We start from the raw sequence: 23,652 nt of genomic DNA, 5'->3' as shown, positions 1-23,652 counted from the left end.
GCATTTGAAATGAGGTACAAACATTTGCACATCAATTAACTGGCTGCACTGCTTTTTATGTAGCTTTTACAGACATGTAAATATTTTACTTGGGTTGTTTTTGAATTCAACAACCCAAGATATCTGTGCTCATCTAATTCTGGCCTCTTAAACGTTCCTAATTTTAATTGCTCCACCACTGATGACCGTGTTTTCAGTTGCCAAGCTCTGGAATTCCCTCCCAACACCACCCTTTCCTCTTCTGAGGCACTCCTTGAAACCTACTTTTATGACCAAGCTTTTGGACATCTAACTGAATATCTTTAAGTGGCTTGGTGTTATATTTACTTTAACAGTTCTCCTGTGAAGCCCTTGGAATATTTAATTGTATTAAAGGCAATTTATAAATACAAGTTGCTTTTGTACATTTCAGAAATGACTAACGACATGCACCGATTAAACATTTTTTGCTTGAAATTTGAACTGGTTACAAGTGAAACACTTGCATTAGTAACCATGGTTGCAAAAAAAGAGTTCTTCCTTTTCCACCAACATTGAGCTCAAGCAGGCTACAGTCACACAGCCAATTCAAAGAAACAAAAACTATTTTGTTCCTGGAGCCACAATAATACCAACAATCATGAAGCAATTTCCTGCAATGAGTACCTTGATCTGAAGTTGCATGTCTGGTTGTTCTATTGGCCAATACTCTCGAGAAATATCACTATTTGAATCATAGAATCCCTACATAGAATCCCTAAGGAGGCCATTTGACCCATCGAGTCTGCACCGACCACAATCCCACCCCGGCCCTATTCCCGTAATCTCACATATTTACCCCGTTAATCCCCTGACACTAGGGTCAATTTAGCATGACCAATCAAGCTACCCCGCACATCTTTGGACTGTGGGAGGAAACCGGAGCACCCGGAGGAAACCCATGCAGACACGGGGAAAATGTACAAACTCCACACAGTGACCCGAAGCCGGAATTGAACCTGGGTCCCTGGCACTGGGGCAGCAGCGGTAACCACCGTGCTGTCCGGGTTCATAAATTCCAAATGGCCTCCAATTACTCCAATAAAGAAAAAAAAACAGAATTACACCTGACTCTATTCAAAGAAGTTGCATTGTTTACCTTGCAACTGAAGTTGGTATAATATTTCTGGGACCAAATTATACCTGCCACAGATCTAGTCTCGCACTTGTTAACTTGAAGATTTTGGTCCACACTGAAAAGCCCAATGCAGTCATAGAGATTTTTATTATATAAAATTCTACATCACACAAGAGAACAAAGATGTGGAAGAACTATTCAGTGATATCAGAAAATAAGCAAAAGCTTTCCTAGCATAGAAGCATAATTTTTTTGTTTGAGGTATCATACAGTCTATTTTATCTGGCATCGGTCACAAAGACTAGATTTGTTAGATCCAGTTAAACTTCATACACAACGACTAAGACTTTGCCATCAGCTCAGAGTAGCCTGTTTAAGCTTCTAAACAAAGGGAAAATATTCTGTTTGCCAATATAGTGATGTTCAAGCAATAAACATCCTGGGAATGGCTGATTCCTAGAACAAAATAAAATGGCTAACTCTACAGTATTTCATACAATAGGCATAATAACTCCTATTGCATAATGTACACAATTGTAATTCATGAACAACTCAACACCAGTTTTATCCCACCTCACTTCCTGGGTCAGCTGAACTGCTCAGCCAACAATTCCTACTGAGGCAATCAACCTTTTGACCCTTAAATCTACATTTAACTCACTATACATAATGTTATTTGACAGCACAATTATACAACAAACATCAACAAGTTGGCACAGGAATATTACCGAAAATACAAGAGCATTATTGAAAAGTCTCTCTGTATTGGTAAGCAGCATGCATAACAAGAGTTCCACACTTGGGTTTGTTCAGCAATGAAGTGAGGAATTCTGTCAACATTTGATAAAATATGCAGTTAACATCTTAAAAGGGGCATATATCCAGGTACTTATTTTGTCTCCAAAACTCAATTACTTTGAATGGATTTTTTCACATTATAGATACCAAGCAAAAGGACCACGTGGAAAATTCTGATCTGAGTTCTGCCTAGGTCTAAATATTTCAGGGCAGTCTTTCACGCAGCTCAATCTAAAGGAGGATACATTGAAATTAATTTATGGTCATAAAATACTAATCAAATAAACCATCTTAAGTGGATAAACATTATCCAAGGCCAAAATTAATCCCAAGCATATACTTATTATATCCAATACAGTAGTCACTTCCTTCCCGCAACCCATTTTACTTTTGGGAAAAGAGGAAACAAACATTGATATCTACATAATTTAGTACTTACAATATAGCTGCAAGTATTGTGTCCCTGATACACTACACATACTCATGCCTCATCTCAAAAACAATAATTTTGTTTTGGTTTAACTGATCAAAATCCCCTATGCTGCCATAAGACTTTTTCCAACACTCAACAAGTAGCATGAAAGGAAATCAGGAATGCAAATAAGCTTGGATTTCCAAATATATTCTTATATGAAACACCACCACACAACAGATTTACTTTACATTATTCCTTTCCACTTCTTGCTGGATAGCATTAACAGACCAATCTCTTCAAATCTTCAATAAATCTATAAATTCAAATATTTCATCATTCTTATTATGCAACTATAAAATATTGTCCATCCTCTACACAAACAATTTATGTAATTAGATTAGACACTGATGTAAAATGCTCCCATTCCTCAGAAAACAAAAATTGAGGCACTTTCAAATTGTAAGTTGAGCATTATATTTTGAATTGCTTCAAATTTGGACCATCCCTTCATCTTACTGTTCTAATATTTACATTTACCACGTCCAAGATTTGTTTGTATATTTAAACATGTGCGTAGCTGAACACACAAATTTCGTGTTTTGATAATTTAAATGGCAGACAAGTTCCTGCACTTTGCCCAGATTTTCCAGTAACCTAGACCTCCGTTTGATACCATTGAGCCAGCGCCTTTTGTAAACAAATCTCACCTATATATGCTTTTACAACTGAAACATGTACAAGCTTTCTTTTTTTATAAGGCTAAATACACTACCGATTTAACATTGTCAAACAGACAGACGATGGTTTAATGAAAACAACAGGAAATTTCACCCTTCCCCCACCTGAAATAATACAAATTCGTTAAGAATCTCACTCCCTTGTACTTGTAAAACTGGCTGCTGGGCGGATGGATTGCGTGAGAAAAACCAAGGACAGTCATCATCAGCATGTCGTCACCTGACTCCACTCAGAATAGTGTAATAACAAAAAAAACCGTGAGATCAGATACTGAAGGCTACAAACCGGTTTTTCCTTGTTTACCAAATTAACTTCACTTTCCAATATATCAAAATCCAACAAGTATTAGTCGTTTATTTACAAACGGTGGCTTCATCATCAAACAAAAATAGCGAGCTGAGAGAAAAGGCACACACTCCAGCTTCCCACTCAGGCTTGCCTTTGTATCCCTGCACGTCCTTCGTCTGCTTGGCAATTAAACAACATTTGTGTTTTAACCTCTTTTTTAATATTGACGTGCAATGAAGTGACTCGCAAACGTTCAAAATCAACATTCCGCCGAAAATAAAACTTTAATTTAAATTTCGCCACTTAAAAGGCAGAGGGCAGTTTAAAAACACGAAATAAACAAGGAAAAGAAAGTCTTTTTAAAAGAGGTGAACTCGAACTGAAACCACATTTCCCGCTCCCCTCCCCCAAACGCACACGATCCGACTCCCGTCCTCCATCTTAGATCCGCACTTCGGTCGCCTTTTTTCACTTAAAAAATAGAACAAAAGTTCAAAAATACTGACCGCTCCTGCCCATTTTGGAACCGATTTTCACTTTCCGTTCGACTACGTGAGGAAATATCGAGTTTTAAAATTGATTAAATTAAAAATGGGAATAGTTAACACCGCGTCTTCACAGGACGAACAATCCTAAGCCGCCATCTGGTGGCATTTTCCACAATCGAATGGCGCAATGCAAATCCAGACAAAGATTGCCCTCTGGCGGCCACCATCCGCTGCCTGTGCTCTCCCGCGCGCGCGCGCGAGCGGGCTAGCGAGCGACCGTTGAAAAGATATCGCGGGCGCGCGCGCTGCTGGGTTGGGTTTGGGGGGGCGGCGCGATGCGCGCGCTGCTGGGTTGGGTTCGGGGAGGGAGGGCGGGGTGAGGAGGGGGGCGGCGGCGCGTATCGCGCCCGCGCATTCTTTCCCTCGCGCGCACGCAGTGCGATCACGAGGATGGGCGCGTCATGACGTTGAGCTCTGGAACCGTCTATAAAAGGAAGGATCGGCGGTCATTGGGGCGGCGCTGGTGATCCGGCTGCTTTTTTATAGGGGGGAAAAAAAAACAAACATGAAAGAAAGAGAGGCGAGGACATGGTAGGCGTTAGCTTATTTTGTGAAAGCTTGAAGACAACCGAGATTTATCTGTAGGAAGCGTGTCCTGTCGCTTTTCTCGTTGTTGGTTGTTTTAGATTGTTTTTAATCACGCAGCGCTAGGGAGCTGGCCATTTGTGGCTGAAGAGCCGCCGCCATGAGCCGCCGCCTCGGCGAGAGGAGGAAAGGGTGTGTAATGGCGGCAGCTGGGGAGGGATGGCAGTATTCGCTGCAAATTGCGAACATTCGTCTTCACAACGCACAACACAAAAACGCGTGTGAAATACAGAATTTGGAGGGAAAAAAACACGATTACCCTTTAATTTTTTCTCGCTCACTTCCACGGCAGTCCTTATGTACCTCCACTTAGAGTATAAGCGTCTTTCTGTCCATAGCCTACCCTCTGTGTGCAACAAAACAATTATGACCTGGTGAGTTATTCTTTTGAACGACAACACGAACAGGCCCTAAACAAAATCTGTTTGTTAGGGGTATTATAGTTAACAAAATATTTTGAAAGAGTGACACAACTAATGATGGAACTGTATTCATGAGAGAATAGTAATTCAACCATACTTCACTTAAATCTATCTATTTCTCAGGATATTTGAGACAAGTAATTCTCCCTTTTTGTAACTGAAAACACTCCACGTAGGACAGGTACCTAGTGCCTTTTCACGATCCTGGTAACATTGTGTAAGCAGTACCGTCTATGCCTTAATACTGGAATAGTGATCTGCCCTATTTTATTGACTTATTTGGAAATGTCTTCCCAATTAACAGATATTTGTGTAGCAAGCAACTGATGTGATGGCAGCTTTGGGGGTAGACATCTAAGTCTCCAAGTCCACAATCTCCTTTAAAATTGGTCAGTTTGCCCCTCACACTGAACTGGATGCTCATTCTGCCCCTCACTGTAGAATTTATATTTGATAAGGTAGCTATAAGCAGTATCATAGAACTCTAGGTGTATGACTTCTTTATCTATGCAAGATGGTAGACATATGCAGCCAGCAAGTTCATTTTGGATTGAGTGTCTGTCTTCACGTGGTGGACCTTTGATGGCTGGGGAGGCCATCCCTTGATACACAGGTCCTGCTGCAAGTGCTGCACATGAAACTGCCAGGAGTAGGGTTGTTTTCAGCATTGGCATCCATTGCTAAGCTGCTATAGAGGATACATGTAACATCTCAAGCAGCTATATTCTAGGAAATGGAAGGGTGGGAGGAACTCAGCAAAATTACTATTACCAGAGAAGTGGTACTGAGTACATTGTTGGAGCTGCAGGCTGATGTGCATCTGTGCCCTGATGAATTTTATCCAAGGGTTGAAAAGTGTCTAATAAAATAATGCATTGGTTTTAATTTTCTGAAGCGCTCAATTTGGGAATGGTCCCATTCGATTGGAAGATACCAAATGTAACTCTGTTCAAAAAGGGAGGGAGGCAGAAAGTGGAAACCTACAAGCCAGTTAGCCTTATGCCTGTTGCTGGGAAATGTTAGAAGCTATTGTTCAAGAAGTTGTAGCAGGACACTTGGGTAAGTTCAGGATAATTCGGCATATTCAACATGGTTTTGTGAAGGGGAAATCCTGTTTAGCCAGCTTATTGGAGTTTTTTGAGGAAGTAACCTGTGCTGTAAATAAAGGGGAACCAGTGGATGTACTGATATTTTCACAAGGCATTTGGTAAAGTGCCACATCAAAGGTAATTGTGGAAAATAAAAGCCTATGTTATAGAGGGTAACAAATTGACACGGATAGAAGATTAGCTGGCTCACAGGAGGGAAAATATGGTTTAAATAGATTTTTTTTTCAGGTTAGTAAAATGTAACAAGGGATAGTGGTCAGTGCTGGGACCTCAACTTGATATAAATGATTTGGATGAAGGGATTATTGCCAAATTTGCTGATGATACAAAGATAGGTAGAATCATAGAATCCCACAGTTCGGAAGCAGACCATTCAGCCCATTGGGTCTGCACCGAATCTCAAAGAGCATCTCACCCAGGTCCACATCCCCTGCCCTATCCCTGTAACCACAGTAAGAAGTCTCACAACACCAGGTTAAAGTCCAACAGGTTTATTTGGTAGCAAAAGCCACTAGCTTTCGGAGCGCTGCTCCTTCGTCAGATAGGTGGGAGTTCTGTTTACAAACACTGTCCCTGTAACTCCATGCATTTTCCATAGCTAATCCATCTAAGCTACACACCTTTGGACACTAGGACAATTTAGCATAGCCAATCCACCTAATCTGCATATTGGACTGTGGGAAGTAACTGGAGCAGCCAGAGGAAATCATTGCGGACACTGGGTAGGTAAATCATGAAGAGAACATTGAGACTACCAAAACACAGGTTAAGGTTTCTTATACTCTGTGACGCAAGGCATTAAGTACCACTTGATAGCTATTAAATTAAACTTCTGTGTCATAGCCGCTGCTGTTACGTTCTCATCGTTTTATTCTACTTGGATGATGGTATTTTTGAATTACTGAATGCAAGTGTTAGACTATGAAAAGAACACCACAAAATACAACATGCATACCTGGAAATAAAATGTTCTGAAAAGTTTGTTTGCAGTGACGTATTGGTGATTGGTAACTTTTTTGTTCCCGTATCTTTTCAACTTCTGTGCAAACACTTTTTCATTGTAGGACGCATGACAACATTTTGTCAGCCATTAGCTGGGCCAGAACACTACCCTTTTATCTCCAATGTGAGTCTGTATTGGAGATAATAAAAGGAAAGTATCCACTCCTTTGCATGTATGTGTTAAAGTAAAGTTTACTTATTAGTCACAAGTAAGGCTTACATTAACACTGGATTCTAACTGGATAGTTTTAGTTCAATCCCCATTGGAAGTCAGGCAAGAACAAAAACCTACTTGGATGTTGAAGACGTTTTGCTCCGGTTTTTAAAAAAAACTGTTTTTGGAAAGTGAAATATTCCCCAAGTGGATTATTTTATAAATGTAGTGCCCTGTCTCTCTCCACCCCCCCATCTGATTTTTTTCCCCTCCTACCAATGAGGATCTAGTTGGTATTCCCACAATACTGTAGTGAATGTCAGTCTTGATTATGTGCTGAAGTCTTGCGTGACCCTTGATCCCACAAACTTGTTTTAGAATCTGCCAAATGGCCATCAGCTGATAGTTATTAAAAGTGAATACGCTCATTGGGTTAAGAATTAAAGCACTGTTTGAATTGTTAGCAAAATTGAAGTCCATGGGATAAAGAAGACAGTGGTAGCAGTAACAAAGTTGGCTATGAAATAGAAATCCGTTGTATTAATGGCTGTTTTTGTGGACTGTAGGGAGATAGTGGTATGCTTTTTGCACTGAGCCATTAATAAAGCATGTGGCCTTCATGAATAAAGGCATAGAGTAATGAAGTGAGCAAGTCATGCTAAACCTATAGAACACTGGCTGGCCCCAATTGGAATATTGCCTGATTTGGGTATTGTTTTAGGGAGGGCATAGAAGAGGTAAAATGAAGAGAAACTGTTTTCAGTAGCTTAAATTGGCTGCTGACCAGAGGGCACAGTGGTTAGGATTTGGAATGCACAGGCTGAATGTGCTGGATATATATTCAATAGTATCCTTCAAAAAGACATACTTGGAGAAAAATTGCATGAGGGAGTGGGCAAAGTGAATTGCTATTTGAAGCAATCAAACATGCTTACATTTTTCATGTTTAAGGATTTCCTAGTGCAGCAAAGTCACTATGACAGAACAGTATGATGTAACTACATCTCCAGACTTAGCAATTCTAGTCAGGATGTAGAGGGGAATTGAGGTGGGTGGGGGGTGCAAATGCAACCTTAAATGATAGAGAATCAACTTTGTGCAGCTTGAATTTATTATAGAAATAGATTGTGTCATTGCCATTTTCTTTAAAAAAGGTCTCCAAATAGTCCCATTCCCCAACCCATATCCCAGAGCCCAACGATTCCTTTGAACTATTTATCCTTTTAATTAGAGTGCAGCCTTTAAAAAGCCAAATTTGGCTGAAGGTGGCAGCAGCAGGCTCGGGAGAAAACATTTGGATCACTAAGTTCACTTGCTGTCAAGGCAACTGCAAGAAATGGGTCTTATTTTTATCCATTGGTGGGCTTGGCACAAACAGATGGCCAAAAAAGGGACAAGAGCATAGTAATTGGGAAAAGCTCACAATTGTAGTGACAGTAATCTCCAAATCCTCCTCCAAAGGAAATACAAACTGCTGGGTCTGTGTGGGAGCAAACACCAACAAAGTGGCCAGTCATGTGGATAGAAGTAATTATCAAACCACATAAGGAAATATCAGAACGCTGGGCCACCTGCTTTGCCAGAGGTAGTTTATTGAGCACTCAAAGGACTATTGTGTTAGGGAGGAAATACCAGAACTTGGGGCCCAGGCAGCTGAAGGCATAGTAAGATCGGGTAGAAGAGACCAAAATTGGAGGAGCACAGAGGTCCAAGAGCATTATATGGCTGGAGAAAGTTGCAGAGATGGGGAGGAGGAATTTGAAGCATGAGAATTTTAAAAATGAGACATTTGGAAACTAGTGTAAGTCAGTGAGCACAGCGGGTGATGGGCAAACAGGACTGGTGCAAATTAGGATATGGATGGCAGAGTTCAGGATCAGGTCAGTTTTACAGAGTGCGCAAGGTGGGAAAGGAAAAGATTGGAAGTAAACCTTTCAGAGCTACGAATCATTTTTGTATTGGGAAAATTGAATGTCTATTTCAAGAATACTTGATGGTAGTTTTAAGTTCTGTAGTTTAAAGCATAACTAAACACTATTTTTGAAGTTAACTTAAGTGCTTTTGGTCTGTTGCAATAAACCTTAAAATATGAAATCTTGTGCTATCTATCCAGCTATTAAGTGGAAGTTTGAATTGCTTTTTTTAAAGTTAATGGTCTCCAGAAGGATCATAACTGCCTCCTTCATCCCAAGGAAGTTATGCATACCCTTTGTTTGCTTAAACCCTCCCTTCTCTCAGATCTATGGGAAGCAGAGATAGAGGGACTACTAGGTGGAAGATGAAGAGAAGGGACTTCTTCCTTGTCAGGGCAAGCAGGCTGGTGAGAAATCAAAGATCAACTCCCCTCAAGTCCTTGGATGAACATCCTGCCCACACTCTTTTACCAAAATCTTCATGATTTCCCCCTTCCCCTGTATCATTTCATTTCAGTCAGACACCAGAGCACATTCTCTTACCTGAAAGGAATGAGAGTGTTAATGAGATTGGCCTCCACTGGCGAGGTGCCATGAACAGAAGATTACCAATAGTTTCAGAACTCGCTTGAAATGTGCTTGAAGATCTGAAATCCATATGCAGCTAACATGCCTACAGTCTTCATTTGGCAAAATATTAGTGAAGTTTATGGTTGCAGCTAGCATCAGCAGCTTTCTCCCAGGGATCAAATCGCCCTGAAAGGAACATCACCTTGATCCCATGAGACTTTATAGCACAGGCTCAGTCAACCAGTTCTTACAATATTGACCTTTTAGGTTGCACTGAAAAACACTAGAACAAATGAAAGCAAATATAGAACTTCCATTCCCCAGGGGCTGTATCCAGTTGGTGCCCCCAAAGATACGCTGTGGGACCCTTGGAAGTCCGTCCACATGCAAGGAAGACACCGGAATTGCCCGGAAAGTTTTACCTTTTGATGGGTAATTACCTTACAATGGGAACCATCCGAAACTCTGAGTTAAGTTGGAGACTTTGGATTGTTCCAACTTTCTTAGCAAAATAGTTACCCAAAAAAAGTTAAAGGATTAAAACCAGTTCTAAATCCTTGGTAGTTAATAGTACTGACTTCCCCCAACCCCCCTTATGACACTCATGATCTCCAGACAACCCACTTACATACTTCTTTCTCCCTGGCTTCTCAAAGTGGCTGGGACCTTTAAACTTGCTCACTGCAACTAGTGTTATAAAAATAAGGCGTGGCTTCACTTTCACTGAGACTGCTACCCTGTACTGGAAAGACTTGGGAACTAGCTGCACTGCACAAGGTCCCAGTCAGAAGTCTGGGTGTGAAATCTGTAGCTCTCAATCTGGGTAAGAAAAAAGGAGCTGATTGGCAATCCAACTGAGATTGCCACTCCATTAAGTTTCTGCCATATTTGTCTGGCCTCTTAGGGGAAGCAATGTCAAACCAATAGTTTAGTTTGTACTCATTTGGTCACAATGAATGTTCCACAGAAGCTGGATCCAACTCCCCAGGTATATTCAAATACAGACATTTTTGAATGGTGAAGTTTTGCATGGCAACTGCAGAGGACATCAGCTGGAGCTGTAACTGAAACCTTTGACAAGGCCCTTCCCCACCTGACAAATGAAAACATGCCTTCTCATTCACAAGCCATCTTGAAGAACCCAGAGAGGGCTAAATTACAAAGGATGCATGCACCATGATGACTTTCAACAAATAACGGAAGATCTTTTGTGTAATGTGAAATCAATCTATACATTTAGGCAGTTGAGGAAGTTGCCTGCAGAACCTATTTGCCTCAGTCTCTCTCTTCCTCTGGTAGTAGCCTGAATATGAAAAAGAAATATTGCAACAATGTTGTTTTCAGTTAATATTCAAACTTGCAGCACTCTTCAGGCTCAAAGGCATTTAATTTCAATAAATGTCAGTTGAGCAAAGCTTTCCTGAAAAGCAATAATGGCTTCAATATTCAATTGATTCTTGTTACTTTGGTTACATAATACCACATGTAACAAATGGAACTTTCACCTTATAATTAGGCCTTGTTTATATTTTGTAACATATTCTAAGTGGTCAAACTAGCTACAATTCTTTATGTTTATCTTAAAGTTCATGTGCACAGTAGAAATTCTGAAAGGACTATAGGTGAGCAAGTTTAGAGGGAGGTTTTGAATATCAATTCTGAATTTGACCATATTTAAGTATAAAACTTACTATGATACTGTGCCAGTTATAGTTCAGTTGAAGTTCAGTTTTGAGTCAGATGATGTGAGTTCAAGCCCAACTCCAAGACTTAAGAACAAAATCTTGGTTGGTGAGGAATTACATTCCTTTTCATCCCTAGCAAAATCTTCTGCAGAATTCTCAAGTGGATTGATCATACCATTGATGACATTCGTCCAGAGCAAGCATGGTTCTTTAAGGGCAGAGGATGTTAAGACCAGATATTTGCTCTGCAAAACAACATAGAACAATGTCTCCTTTGGAATGTACCATTCTATATCAACTTTATAGACTTCAGGAAGACATTTGACAGTGTTCACTGTGAGTGCTTTGTGGATGATTCTCAGCCTATGGAATTCTGTTCAAGATTGCAATCTCATTGGGAAGTTCTATGAACACTGATACGTTGAGAGTTTTGAAATGGAGTCTGGCAGGGCTGCATTCCTGTCTCTCACTCTCGTCATCATCAACTGGATGATGTGTGAAACATCAGGTGTCCTGGGGAATTCAGTGGACCCTCTTTTTCACATTTGGAAGACCTCTACTTTGCTGATACTGCAGTCACCTCCAGGAAAAGTCTGACAGACTCAGCATGTCTGCAAAACAAACTGGTCTGTATATCAACAAGCAGAAAACACAAGGCATGAGCATCAACCCACCAGCAGCACCTCCAATTAACATTGATGGAGAAGAGCTACAGTTTGTTGAGGACTTCACGCCTCAGGAATCTGATCAGCTGTGCTAAGAAGGATATGCAGGCCTGTCCGAATAAAGCTAGAGGTATATCTAATAGACTTTGAGCCATCTAGAAGTCCAAACAATGTAGTCAGACTCTACATTAGTAATGTAAAGTCAGTCCCGCTGTATGGATCCGAATGCTGGAGGTAAATGAAGATGGAAATTTGCAAAGTCAATGCCTTGCTAATAGTTGCCTATGTGAGATCTGTAACATTCCAAATAGCACCAAGTAAGATGGCTTAGACACGTGCTAAGGATGTCCCAAGAGTGAATATTGACTCTTGCTCTTCGATGGACACCAGCCAGGAAATGTTGGGCAGGCTAAAAACAGAAGAACTGTGATGGTTAAACTGGAGGAGATGGGATAACATTGGGCGAAGCACAAGCCACAGCGCACTAGAGGGCCTGATGGAGGAACATTGTTGAGGCCTTATGTCCCACCCGTGACAAAGAGGATAATGTAAAAGAAAAGTAAAACTTGCTACAATTCTTTTATTTGTAAACATCTTAAAGCTCAAAACAAATGTATCATTATGCAAAGTAGAAATGCTGAAAGGACCATCCGTAAACAGATTTTTAATATAAATTCTGAATTTAACCATGTTTGTTTTAAGTTATTGTGATAACTGTGCCAACTGTAGTTCAGCTGAAGTTCAATTTTGAATCAGAAAATTGTGGATTCAAGCTCAAAGCTCTTGTCACATCCTCTTGGGGGGAAAAAAAGGCTGAGAGGTGGCTTCAAAAAGGTCTTTAAAATTATGGAAGATTGGACAAAAAATGTTTCCTTTTGTGTGGAAGATTTGGTGACTATCAAAAAAAGATAGTCACAAGAAATTCAATGGGGAATTCAGAAAAAACTTTGTCATCAAATGGGGGTAACGTACACCTGATTAGAAATTGCACCCAAGCAGAAACTCAATGTTATTAAAGGTGTCGAGCAATTCCACTGCTCTTGAAAATAATGCAATCCAAGAGGATAGACAGGGCCTTATTTAGCATCTCATCCAAACAAGAGCGCAGAAGTTACTGCACTGGAATATTACACATTTAATAATTCATTATGGCAGAGAGCTAATGTAATTCCTTTATGAGGGACATAATATGTCCAGCGAATTATAAACCAATCCGCTTCAGTTGCAGGAAAAATAATGGAATCCTGACTAAAGGAGAACATTTTTAAAAATCTAGGAATATGATGGAATGAATAATCAGCATAGGTTTATAAAGGGAAAATCTTGCTTGACCAACTTCATTGATTTTGTTTTTTAGTCCAAGATTTTTAAGATGCCAATGTTGTAGATTGGTTAGGGACACAGCTAGTTCTGGAGCACAAGTCTTCAGTACAATCACTGGGATGGTGTCAGTGCCTTCAACAATTTCTTGATATCATATGGCATGGATCAAATTGGCTGAAGATTAGTATCTGTAATGCTGGGGACATTGGAAGGAGGCTCTGATGGATTAAACACTCAGCACTTTGGCTGAGGATGGTTGAAAATTCTTCAGCCTTGTATTTTGCACGATTTCCCCATCACTGAAGATGGGGATATTTGTGAAGCCTCCTCCTCTTGTAGTTTAATTGTACACCCCAATTCATGGCTGGATGTGACAAGAGCTTTGATCTGATCTGTTGATTGTGGGATCGCTTAGCTCTATCATATGCTGCTTCTGCTGTTTGGCATGCAAGTCATCCTTCATTGTAGCTTCACCAGATTGACACCTTATTTTTCAGTGCTGCTCCTGGCATACTCTCCACTCTTCATTGAACCAGGATTGATCCTTTGGCTTGATGGTAACAGTAGAGTGAGGGCCTTGAGGTTACAGGCCATGGCTGAATACAATTGTTCTGCTCATATCAGAACTAACGAATGAAGGCAAGAAATATGATTTAATAATTGCACATAGTGAGCAAACTGCAAGTGCGGAATGCATAATTTAAACACATTTATGCAATTCACTAGAATCTTGCAGAAATGATTTTCTGTAAGAAAACAAGCAGAACTGTAATATTTCTATCTGAGTTGTCACGAAATAAAAGCTTTTGCTCTGGATGGATTTCATCCACATTTTTAAAAGAATCAATGGAAGTGATGCATTATTACATATTTAATAATTCATTATGGCAGAGAGCTAATGTAATTCCTTTAATAGGGACATAACATGTCCAGCGAATTATAAACCAATCAGCTTCAGTTGCAGGAAAAATAATGGAATCCTGACTAAAGGAGAAAAAAAAATCTAGGAATATGATGTAATAATCAGCATGGGTTTATAAAGGGAAAATCTTGCTTGATCAACCTCATTGATTTTTTTGAGCAGGGAGACCAGGTGGTGATAATACAGTAAATGTGGTTCATCTGGATTTTCAAAAGGTTATTTCCACCTGAGGTCTGGACCCCCACCCCCCCAAATGTTTGTTTCTTACAGCTAAGCCAAATTCTGTCTGTATGGAAATTAGCAGAAGGATAATTAAATCAAATGTAAGAAGAAATGCATATACGTCATTTAAATATTCTATTGTGTTGGTATCTTCAATATGTATAGGATTTCTGCACTTGACAGCCAATAAAATCCCCAGTGTTCATGCTGTAGATGAATAAATCCACAACTAACATGGCGATAAAGCACATGTCTCCAGATTCATGGACACTGCAAAAGGTTGTTATTTGCCATCTGTGTAAACACTCCCTACTGATGCAGAGCAAATAGTACATTCATTTTTTCTGACTTTATTGTCATTGTTCTAGATTCTACTGTATCATTGTATTTTAATCTACCTCTACTGTACAGACACTTCAAAGAAAATCATGAGGGTTTTAATCGATCGTTCTTATGCATAACTGAAATAAAAATGCATTGTTATAGTGACAGAACTTATCTAATAATAAAAGTTAATTTGAAGCCTACTGATTCTTCTGACAACATTTGGCTGCTGATTAGTTTCGACAGAAGGAGAAAGGCATCACTCAGAGAGTCAGCTGTCCAGTCAGTAATTAGTATTCTAACACCCCGACCCCATATTCTGCCAAATATAATCTGCAATAGAGCATCATTAGGTAAAAAATGCTGCATACCCCAGAATGATCCTCTGTTTTTATTTTTTTTGCAGCGTTGGTACAGTTTCTCGCATGTGAAAATTAACAACAAGGAGGTTGAATCAAACTCCCAATGTATTTACTCCTGTTTTATCAAATAATAGCACACATACCTTTTTCCTCTATAGAAAACATTGCATTGCTAACTAACTTCTATAGATATCCAGTTTGAATTGAAGTACTCTGCCCATATGCAGCAATATTCAGGTTTGAGCTGATAAGTGATAAGTAACATTCAAACCACACAAATACCAGACAATGACCATCTCTAACAAGAAAGAATCCAATTATTTCCCTTTGACATTCAATTGTATTGCTATCTACACTCTGCACTCTCTCCTTTCCTTCTCTATGATCAGTATACTTTGTCTATATAGCATGCAAGAAACAATACTTAAATCAAATCAAAATCACTGAGAACTCCACTATCAACATTCTGGGGGGGTTTTCATTGACCAGGACTGGACTAGCTATTTAAATACTATGCTACAAGGGCAGGTCAGAGGCTAGAACTCCTGCAGAGTAACGTACCTCCTGACTTAAAACCATTTACAAGTCAGGAGCGTGATGGAATACTATCCACTTGCTTGGATGAGTGCAGCTCAAGCAAGAAAACTTGACACTGTCCAGGACAAATCGGTCCACTTGACTGGCACCTCATCCACTCATGTTTACCATCTACATTTTGCACTGTAGCCACTCATCAAGGCTCCTTTGACAGCAACTTCCAAATCTGCGACCTCTACCACCTCGAAAGACAAGTGCAACAGATGCTTTGGTGCAACAGATGCTTTGGTACCACCACCACCTGCAAGTTCCCCTCCAAGCCACATGCTATCCTGACTTGACATTATATCACCATCCCGTCACTGTCACTGGGGCAAAATCCTGGACACCTTTGATAACATCATTGTGGTGTACCTATCCACATGGACTGCAGTATTTCTGGAAGACAACTTGCCATGACCTTGAGGGCAATTAGGGATGGACAATATAAAATGGTGGTCTCGCCCTTGATGCCCACATCCCAGAAATGAATTTTTAAAACTTTTTTTGTAAAAATGGCTTTCTGAACAAAGATGTACTTCTCACCTCAGCCCCCTCATTTACAAAAGTGATGCAGGAACAAAATGCATCCAAGCATCTCAAACACCATTCTACAGTTTCAGCTAGAGTAGACGTTGTGTACAATTAAGCCTTCAATTTTCACATTATCAGAAAAAATATGCATCCTTCCAATTATTATTGGGAGGAACTGAAGGATATTAGTATTAGTAGAGCAATGGTGTTGGGGAAATTGATGGGATTGAAGGCTGATAAATCACCAAGGCCTGATAAACTATTTCCCAGAGTACTTAAGGAAGTGACCCTAGAAATAGTGGATGCATTAGCGGTCAATTTCCACTATTCTATTGACTCTGGAACAGTAGCAACCCTCCATTCTGTAGCAAATGTAACCCCACTATTTAAAAAGGATGGTAGAGAGAGAACAGAATTACAGACCAATCAGCCTGATGTTGGTAGTGGGGAAAGTTCTAGAGACCATTACCAAAGATTAGTATAGCAGAGCACGTGGAAAACAGTAGTAGAATCGGACAGAGATAGCAGGGATTTACGAAAGGGAAATCATGTTTGACAAATCTACTGTAATTCTTTGAGGATGTAACTAGCAGAGTTAATGAGGGGGAACCAAAGGATGTGGTTTAATTGGCATTTCAGAAGGCTTTCGACAAAGTCCCACATGAAAGATTAGTGTGGAAAATTAAAGTGCATGCAATTGAGGACAGTATATTGAGATGGATAGAAAACTGGTTGGCAGACAGGAAACCAAGAATAAGAATAAATGGATCTTTTTCCGAATGGCAGCAGTGACTAATGGGGTACTGCAAGGATCAGTTTTAGAACCACAGCTATTCACAATATATATTAATGATTTAGACGAGGGAACTAAATGTATCTCCAAATTTGCAGATAAAGCTAGGTGGAAGGGTGAGCTATGAGGAGGATGCAGAGATGCTTCAGTGTGATTTGGGCAAGTTGAGTGGGCAAATGTACGGCAGATGCAGTATAATGTGGATAAATGTGAGGTTATCCTTTTTGGTGGCAACAACGGGCAGATTATTATCTGAATGGTTATAAATTGAGAAAGGTGAATGTGCAACAAGACCTGGGTGTCCCTGTACACCATTTGCTGAAAGTAAGCATGCAGATACAGCAGGTGGTAAAGAAGGCACATGTTATGTTGACCTTCATGACAAGAGGATTCAAGCAGGGATGCCTTGCTGTAATTATACAGGGCCTTGGTGAGGACACACCTGGAATACTGTGTGCAGTTTTAGTTTCCTTATCAGAGAAAGGATGTTCTTGCTATATTCGGAGTGCACAAAGGTTACCAAACTGATTCCTGGGTTGCTGGAGTTGATGTATGAGGAGAGATTGAGTCATTTAGGATTATATTCGCAGGAGCTCACAAGGATGAGGGATTTTTGGAAAAGACTACTAGTGCATCTACTATCTCTGCAGCTACTTCATTTAATATCCTAGGATGCAATCTATCAGGCGCAGGGGACTTATCGACCTTTAGCCCCTTAAAGAGGAGCTGTGTTTTGTCGACAGCCGGTTCTAGAAGTCATTCAAAAAATATTTTGAAATAGATAAGGCACAAGAATGGATACAGTGGCACAACAAGTTCAATGACCTCGCACAAGTGGTCAAGAAATTCCACCTCACTCAAGCTCTGAGCAGTGTTGTTTATATCTATATCTCAGTACTGGCATATGTTATTGTTACTTATTTGATAGCCACATCACCCAAATGCATTGCACAATGTGTTAGTAGGATTATATGGTGCATAACTGGAGATAAAATCATTTACTGAAGGGGCACTGGCATGGTTGCTTATCCTTGCCCCCTGTTATGACTGGGTGAGGAGGAATGAGCTGACTCCCCAGTTGGTCACAACAGAGGTCTGTCTAAATTTTGTTCCTCCGTAGATAATTTTTCCAGTATAAGTGTATTTAATTTTTATCAAATTTAGCCAATCCAATCAGGTTTCTTGAGCCAAAGAAAGACTAAGTTTACTTAAATCTGAGGGAAAGATAATAAAACTCACCACAAACACACATATCAGAAATAAAAGTTGAAGGAAATATACAAATAAGTCTCTGGCTTGTTGATGATGTGTAGATGATGTTAAGTTGCAACCATTAGTTAAGTGATTACAGTAGAACTCTGGCACTGACTTTAGCAGTTTTGCAATCTATTAGAGACACTTGTTGGCTTGGTTCAATTTTGCACTCTGCTGAAGAAGATACTCTTTGATTGTTTCCAGAGAAAGATGACCTACTAGTCTCTGCAGGGGTGCCTGTCCTTCCTGTTACTTGCTTCTTCCTGTTACACTTGTCTTCAAAGAGAGGTGTCCTTGCTTCTTTGTCATTGTTCTCCTATTCTGCCAGCGCATGTTTTCAGAACTGGTTTTAAACTCATTTCTCTGTATATTCCTGAAGAGAAATAGGTTATTTTGCATCTAAAGTCCATTTTGCTTTAATCCTAGGGGGCGGTATGGTGACACAGTGGTTAGCACTGCTGCTTCACAGCGCCAGGATTTGATTCCTGGCTTGGGTCACTTTCTGTGTGGAGTTTGCACATTCTTCCCATTTGTGCGTGGGTTTTCGGGTGCTCTGGTTTCCTCCCACAGTCTAAAGATGTGCAAGTTAGGTGGATTGATCATGCTCAATGTCCCTTAATGTCAGGAGGACTAACTAGGGTAAATGTATGGGGATAGGGCCTGGGTGGGATTATGGTTGGTGCAGACTCGATGGGCCGAATGGCCTCCTTCTGCACTGTAGGTTTCTATGTTTTGGGCACATTCTAAGATATAAATCAGCAGGAAATGGGGTTTGGATGCCTGATGGGATGTTGTTGGCTGGGGAGCAGTTTCCATTGTCTTCACAAACAGTGATTTAAAGGTCCAACTTCTTTACATTTTTTATGCCTTCCTTTCAAGTGTCTGAAGTGGGCCTTAGCCACCTCCACAGGAGCAAAATTCTATGTAACCCCCCAGGACAGACTTGCCTGTATAATCCATATAGGAATTTTCCAGAAAGCAATCGTTTTGCATTATCAGCCATCTTGTGATCAGTGTATTTTCTTGTATCTTTAATAAGAACAGGTTTTTAAGCAATTCATTATGTTTGTGGTGAAATTGTAGGTTGTGGGTCATGCTCAATCTGACTTCATGTCAGCTTTCCTGACACCCCATATAGGAGACTGTACTTGTCATCATTTGAGTGGCCATGACTGAGTTTGCGGCAAGTGGTGTTGCTGAAGCCATCAGAAGTTATTGTCTCTGCGTACCAAACCCTCTTTGCATCCCACTTTTTCCTCATGCCACAATTGCTTTTAATTTACAAACAGCAGGTGTTGTGAACACCTCTTACTTTTCCTCTGCTCACCATAACCCTACCCTTGTGCATTTTTCCTTTCAGATACCCAAGATCTTCAGCCTAACCAGACAATGATGGAAGATCAGGATGACAGTGATGAAGGACAGACACATTTTTTACTCATTCACAAAACCATCAGCTCAGATTCTTACACTGCATGTACTGTAAAGGATAGTTTAGAGGCAGGATTTGCAGATGGTGAGACACTGGACATGAGTAGCGCAGGTGCCAGATCACCAGAGGTTGTGCACAATTCTGTTGCAGAGAGCTCAACAGAATCTTGAGGGGAAGGCCTACAGAAGAAGTATGGTGGATAGGCATAACAAAACACTTGGTGCATTGGAAAGCTTGCCAGAAAGCTTGCAGTCAGTGTGCCGATAATGAATGATTCTTACCAGAACACATTTTGAATATTATCTGCTCTTAATATAAAGTTGCTTAATCTGCAGTGTTAATTTCCACTTTGTTAGGTTATTTAATATGCATCGTTGAAATTATTGGATAAGGGATTTTTCAGTACAAAAACTACTTTGAATTCGTAAAAGATTGTGTACCAATCTTGGCCAGGAAACACAACGGGTGGAATTCTCCCCCCAAAAATTCTAAGTATTGAATTTGTGAGATAACTGGAGTAATTCATGCTGTTTTTTTGCATGGGAGTTCACACTAGAATCTCCCACACTTTGTGCAATGCAAAGGCCACCAGCATGAATATAGATTTCAGAGGACAGGGCCTATCTCCGCCTGGGGGGTTGAAACCTGCAGGCCTCTGCGCATGTGCGGTTGCCCTGTACTGTCAACCTCCTGTTTGCTGGCCAGCTCGATTGCTCGCCAGCCCGAGACCTCTGCAGTGCTGCCCCTCCAATTCCCCACAGCCCGATCACGCCCCCCCCCCTAACCATTCCCGGGCCAGTTTCAAACCCCCCCTCCCCGTTGGGACGGCCTCGATCTCCAGTACCCCCTCCCCGCAGTGCCAATCACCCCACCACTCCCCTGCATGCAGACACCCTCGCAGGCAGACCCCACTCAGCAGCTCCTGATTGCTGACCCCCCCTCCTGCCCCGATTGATCCCAAAGGCAGAGTGGCAGCGGAGCCCCCCACCCCAATCAATCGCCCCCTAGGCCCTGCCCCCATGTGCCCCACCCCCTTGGCCCCCAATAGGCCCCACCCCCTTGACACTGCCTAATGCCCAGTGGGCAGTGCCAAGGTGCCCCCTGGGCATGGGCACTTTGCCCCTTGGACAATCCAGGGGGCACAGGCTGGCTCTGCTAGGGTGCCCATGTCGAGTGGACACCACTGCCCAACTGCCTGTAGCAGCCCCCATTGCCCCCTTCACTCCAGTGGGGTCGGGCCACTAGTTCCCCAAAAGTGGGGAGCTAGTGTAATCCCCGCTGGAGTGAAATACTCTGGCGGGTTGGAGAGGCTAGCGGGCACGGAGAATTCAGTCCCAGACCCGCTAATAATGATATTTAAATATAATTTAAATGCTCGCCCCACTGATTTCCACGCCGGAAATCCAGCGCTGGGAAATGTTAGCAGAGCACAGCGGGACCAGAGAATTGCGGCAACTCATTTCATTGTACAGAGACCCATGTTGGTCCTAACTTTTTAGGGGAATGGCAGTGGCACCATGGAGCACAGACTTGCTGTCCTTTTTCAAAATAAAAGGCATTCAGCCTCTACTAACTGCCAATCCAACAGTGCAATTTTCATACTTGTCAGTCAGCCATCCTATGCTGCTGCTGTCCATGCAAGGAGATTGGTTACAGGTGGTTGACCTCTTGACCTCCAGCTCCTTGTCATCTGTCAAGAGAAGGGCTGGAGCCTCTCAGGAGGCAATGTTACTGTCACATGTATATGCCTATAAAACGTATTGGAATTTGGACATTTTGCCTTTAAAATGCAGCATGGGATATGAACACCATACCTTCACAAAGAGGCGATATTTTGAGGTTTCTGGACAGACAGAGATAGATGTGAAAGAACATATCTCTCAGAAGTTACTTAAAATGCTAGTGACCTTCCAAGATGCTGATTGACTACCTTTACCATTTCAGTGGAAAGGATTTAAAATGACATGGTTGCCATTTAAGATGGAATTACAAATAAAGATATTTCACAGCCTAACAATAGCTGGAATTTTGCTGGGATAACAAACACCCTCCACAGTGTGGTGAATTACTTAATCATCAACCTATTGCATCTACATCGGAAAACTTCAATCCTGCAATCACATGACAGAAACTGGCTTGCAGTATGAAATACCTCGAAATACTTTATTAATCCACGAGAACAGGCACGTAGGTTGGTGTATGGTATGAAGACTAGAGGAAAGCCATCTTTTGCCCTGCCTGAAAAGTCACCTTAGGCAGTGAATTGGGGCTTATTTGGTTCATCTGCCAGAGTATAGTTCTTAAATACAGGAGGCTGTACTAACTTTGACTGAAAAAAGCGAAGATTTGCTGTTTGGGGTAAACCAATGCAATTTCATCACCAGAAACTGCCAACCTTCATTTTTCTTCAGTGTATCAAGAGGGAATCCTTTAGGCCTGCAAAGTTTTCACCTCCATCTTGAGGACTAATTAGGGTGATTTTTTTTATCCTCAAATTTAAGTGCATGTTACTTTTTTAGAAATAATCTGTTCTTGTGTGTCTGTGTATAGATCTAGTATGTGTGAAGAATGAGTGTTGTTGCAATTTTTGAATGTTGTGAGAAATAAATGTTTATCCTTTTGAATTAAACTTGCAAGAACGCCTGTTCTTTAAAGTGAAAGTGCTCAAGGGATTAAAATACTTCTTCTCAAAAACACATTTTAAGAGGGGAAGTTATCCTTATCCCTGTCTGTAACAGGCAACCAGCAGAATGAACCAAAACAGGAGGGGAAGTGCTTGCTGCAGGTTCATCATGACATCATCCAATGTAAGAAGTTTAACAACACCAGGTTAAAGTCCAACAGGTTTATTTGGTAGCAAAAGCCACAAGTTTTCGGAGCCTTGTGGGAATTCTGTTCACAAACAGGGCATATAAAGACACAAACTCAATTTACAGAATAATGGTTGGAATGCGAATACTTACAACTAATCAAGTCTTAAAGGTACAAACAATGTGAGTGGAGAGAGCACCAAGACAGGTCAAAGAGATGTGTATTGTCTCCAGACAGGAAAGCCAGTGAAATTCTGCAAGTCCAGGCAAGCTGTGGGGATTACAGATCAATGTGACAGTGAAAGATAAATCATCCCTCTGAACGTTTTTGCAGCCTTTGACATGGCTGACTATGCCATCCTTCTCCCCAGCTGGATGGGACTGGACTTGCCTGGTTCCATTCTTCTCTGTTGAATTGTGACCAGAGAATTACCTACAATTATTTTTCTTCCTGCTCCTGCACTGGTGCCTTTGGTGTCAGCCAGAGGCAACTTTCTATTTTTCATATGCATGCAGCCTCTTAGTGACATCTGCATGTAAATTGAGGTCATCCAGCTCTACCTGATCATCACCTCTGCTGCTGCACTATCTCTAAATTGGCAGACAGCTTATTCGACGTCCAGTACTGGTGAAAAGAAATTTCCTCCAATTAAATATTGCTAAGACAAAATCATTGTCTTAATTCCGTGCTCCAAACTCAGTGCCCTCGTTACTAACTGCATCCCTCTTATTGGCAATGGCCTGAGGCTGAACAAATCTGTTTTCAACCTTGGTGTCATATTTCACCTCACAATGAGCTGCTGACCACATAAGCATGCCATCACTAAGGCTGCCTATTTCTACCTCTGTAAGACCTGACTCAAACCCTGCCTCAATTCTGCTGCTGAAACTCATCCATGCCTTTGTTATCTCTAGACTTTATTCCATTGCATTCCTTGCCAGCCTCACATTCTATCCTCTGTAAATTTGAATTCATCAAAATCTTTGTTGCTCATGTTCCAGAGGGTGCAGTTAATTTTCCAAGGATAATACTGGCAGTATGTGGGTATACACATCAGAAAATGATTGACAGACTGGGTTTCATCTCTTGGGGGAAAAAGAAGGCTGAGGAG

General features: G+C 41.1%; 1 protein-coding gene and 1 long non-coding RNA gene across 4 annotated transcripts in view; one reads left to right on the top strand and one right to left on the bottom strand.

Annotated features, from left to right (window-relative positions):
• Positions 1-4,004, bottom strand: part of LOC144491361 (cohesin subunit SA-1) — a 228,648-nt gene extending 224,644 nt beyond the window's left edge. For all 3 annotated transcript variants that reach the window (XM_078209058.1, XM_078209059.1, XM_078209060.1), the window contains exon 1: positions 3,842-4,004. The gene's annotated coding sequence lies outside the window, so the exon portion shown is untranslated. The remainder of the gene's footprint in view (positions 1-3,841) is intronic.
• Positions 4,005-4,305: 301 nt separating this feature from the next.
• Positions 4,306-22,321, top strand: LOC144491359 (uncharacterized). The gene is made up of 3 exons (XR_013497434.1): positions 4,306-4,414; positions 13,809-13,950; positions 19,659-22,321. It is a non-coding gene; the product is annotated as an uncharacterized LOC144491359 (long non-coding RNA).
• Positions 22,322-23,652: the final 1,331 nt, after the last annotated feature.

Source organism: Mustelus asterias, chromosome 3 (genome assembly GCF_964213995.1).
Source record: "Mustelus asterias chromosome 3, sMusAst1.hap1.1, whole genome shotgun sequence".
NCBI classification, from domain to species: Eukaryota; Metazoa; Chordata; class Chondrichthyes; order Carcharhiniformes; family Triakidae; genus Mustelus; species Mustelus asterias.
Note: the sequence above shows the minus strand (reverse complement) of the source record. Positions and strands in the feature narration are given on the sequence as shown.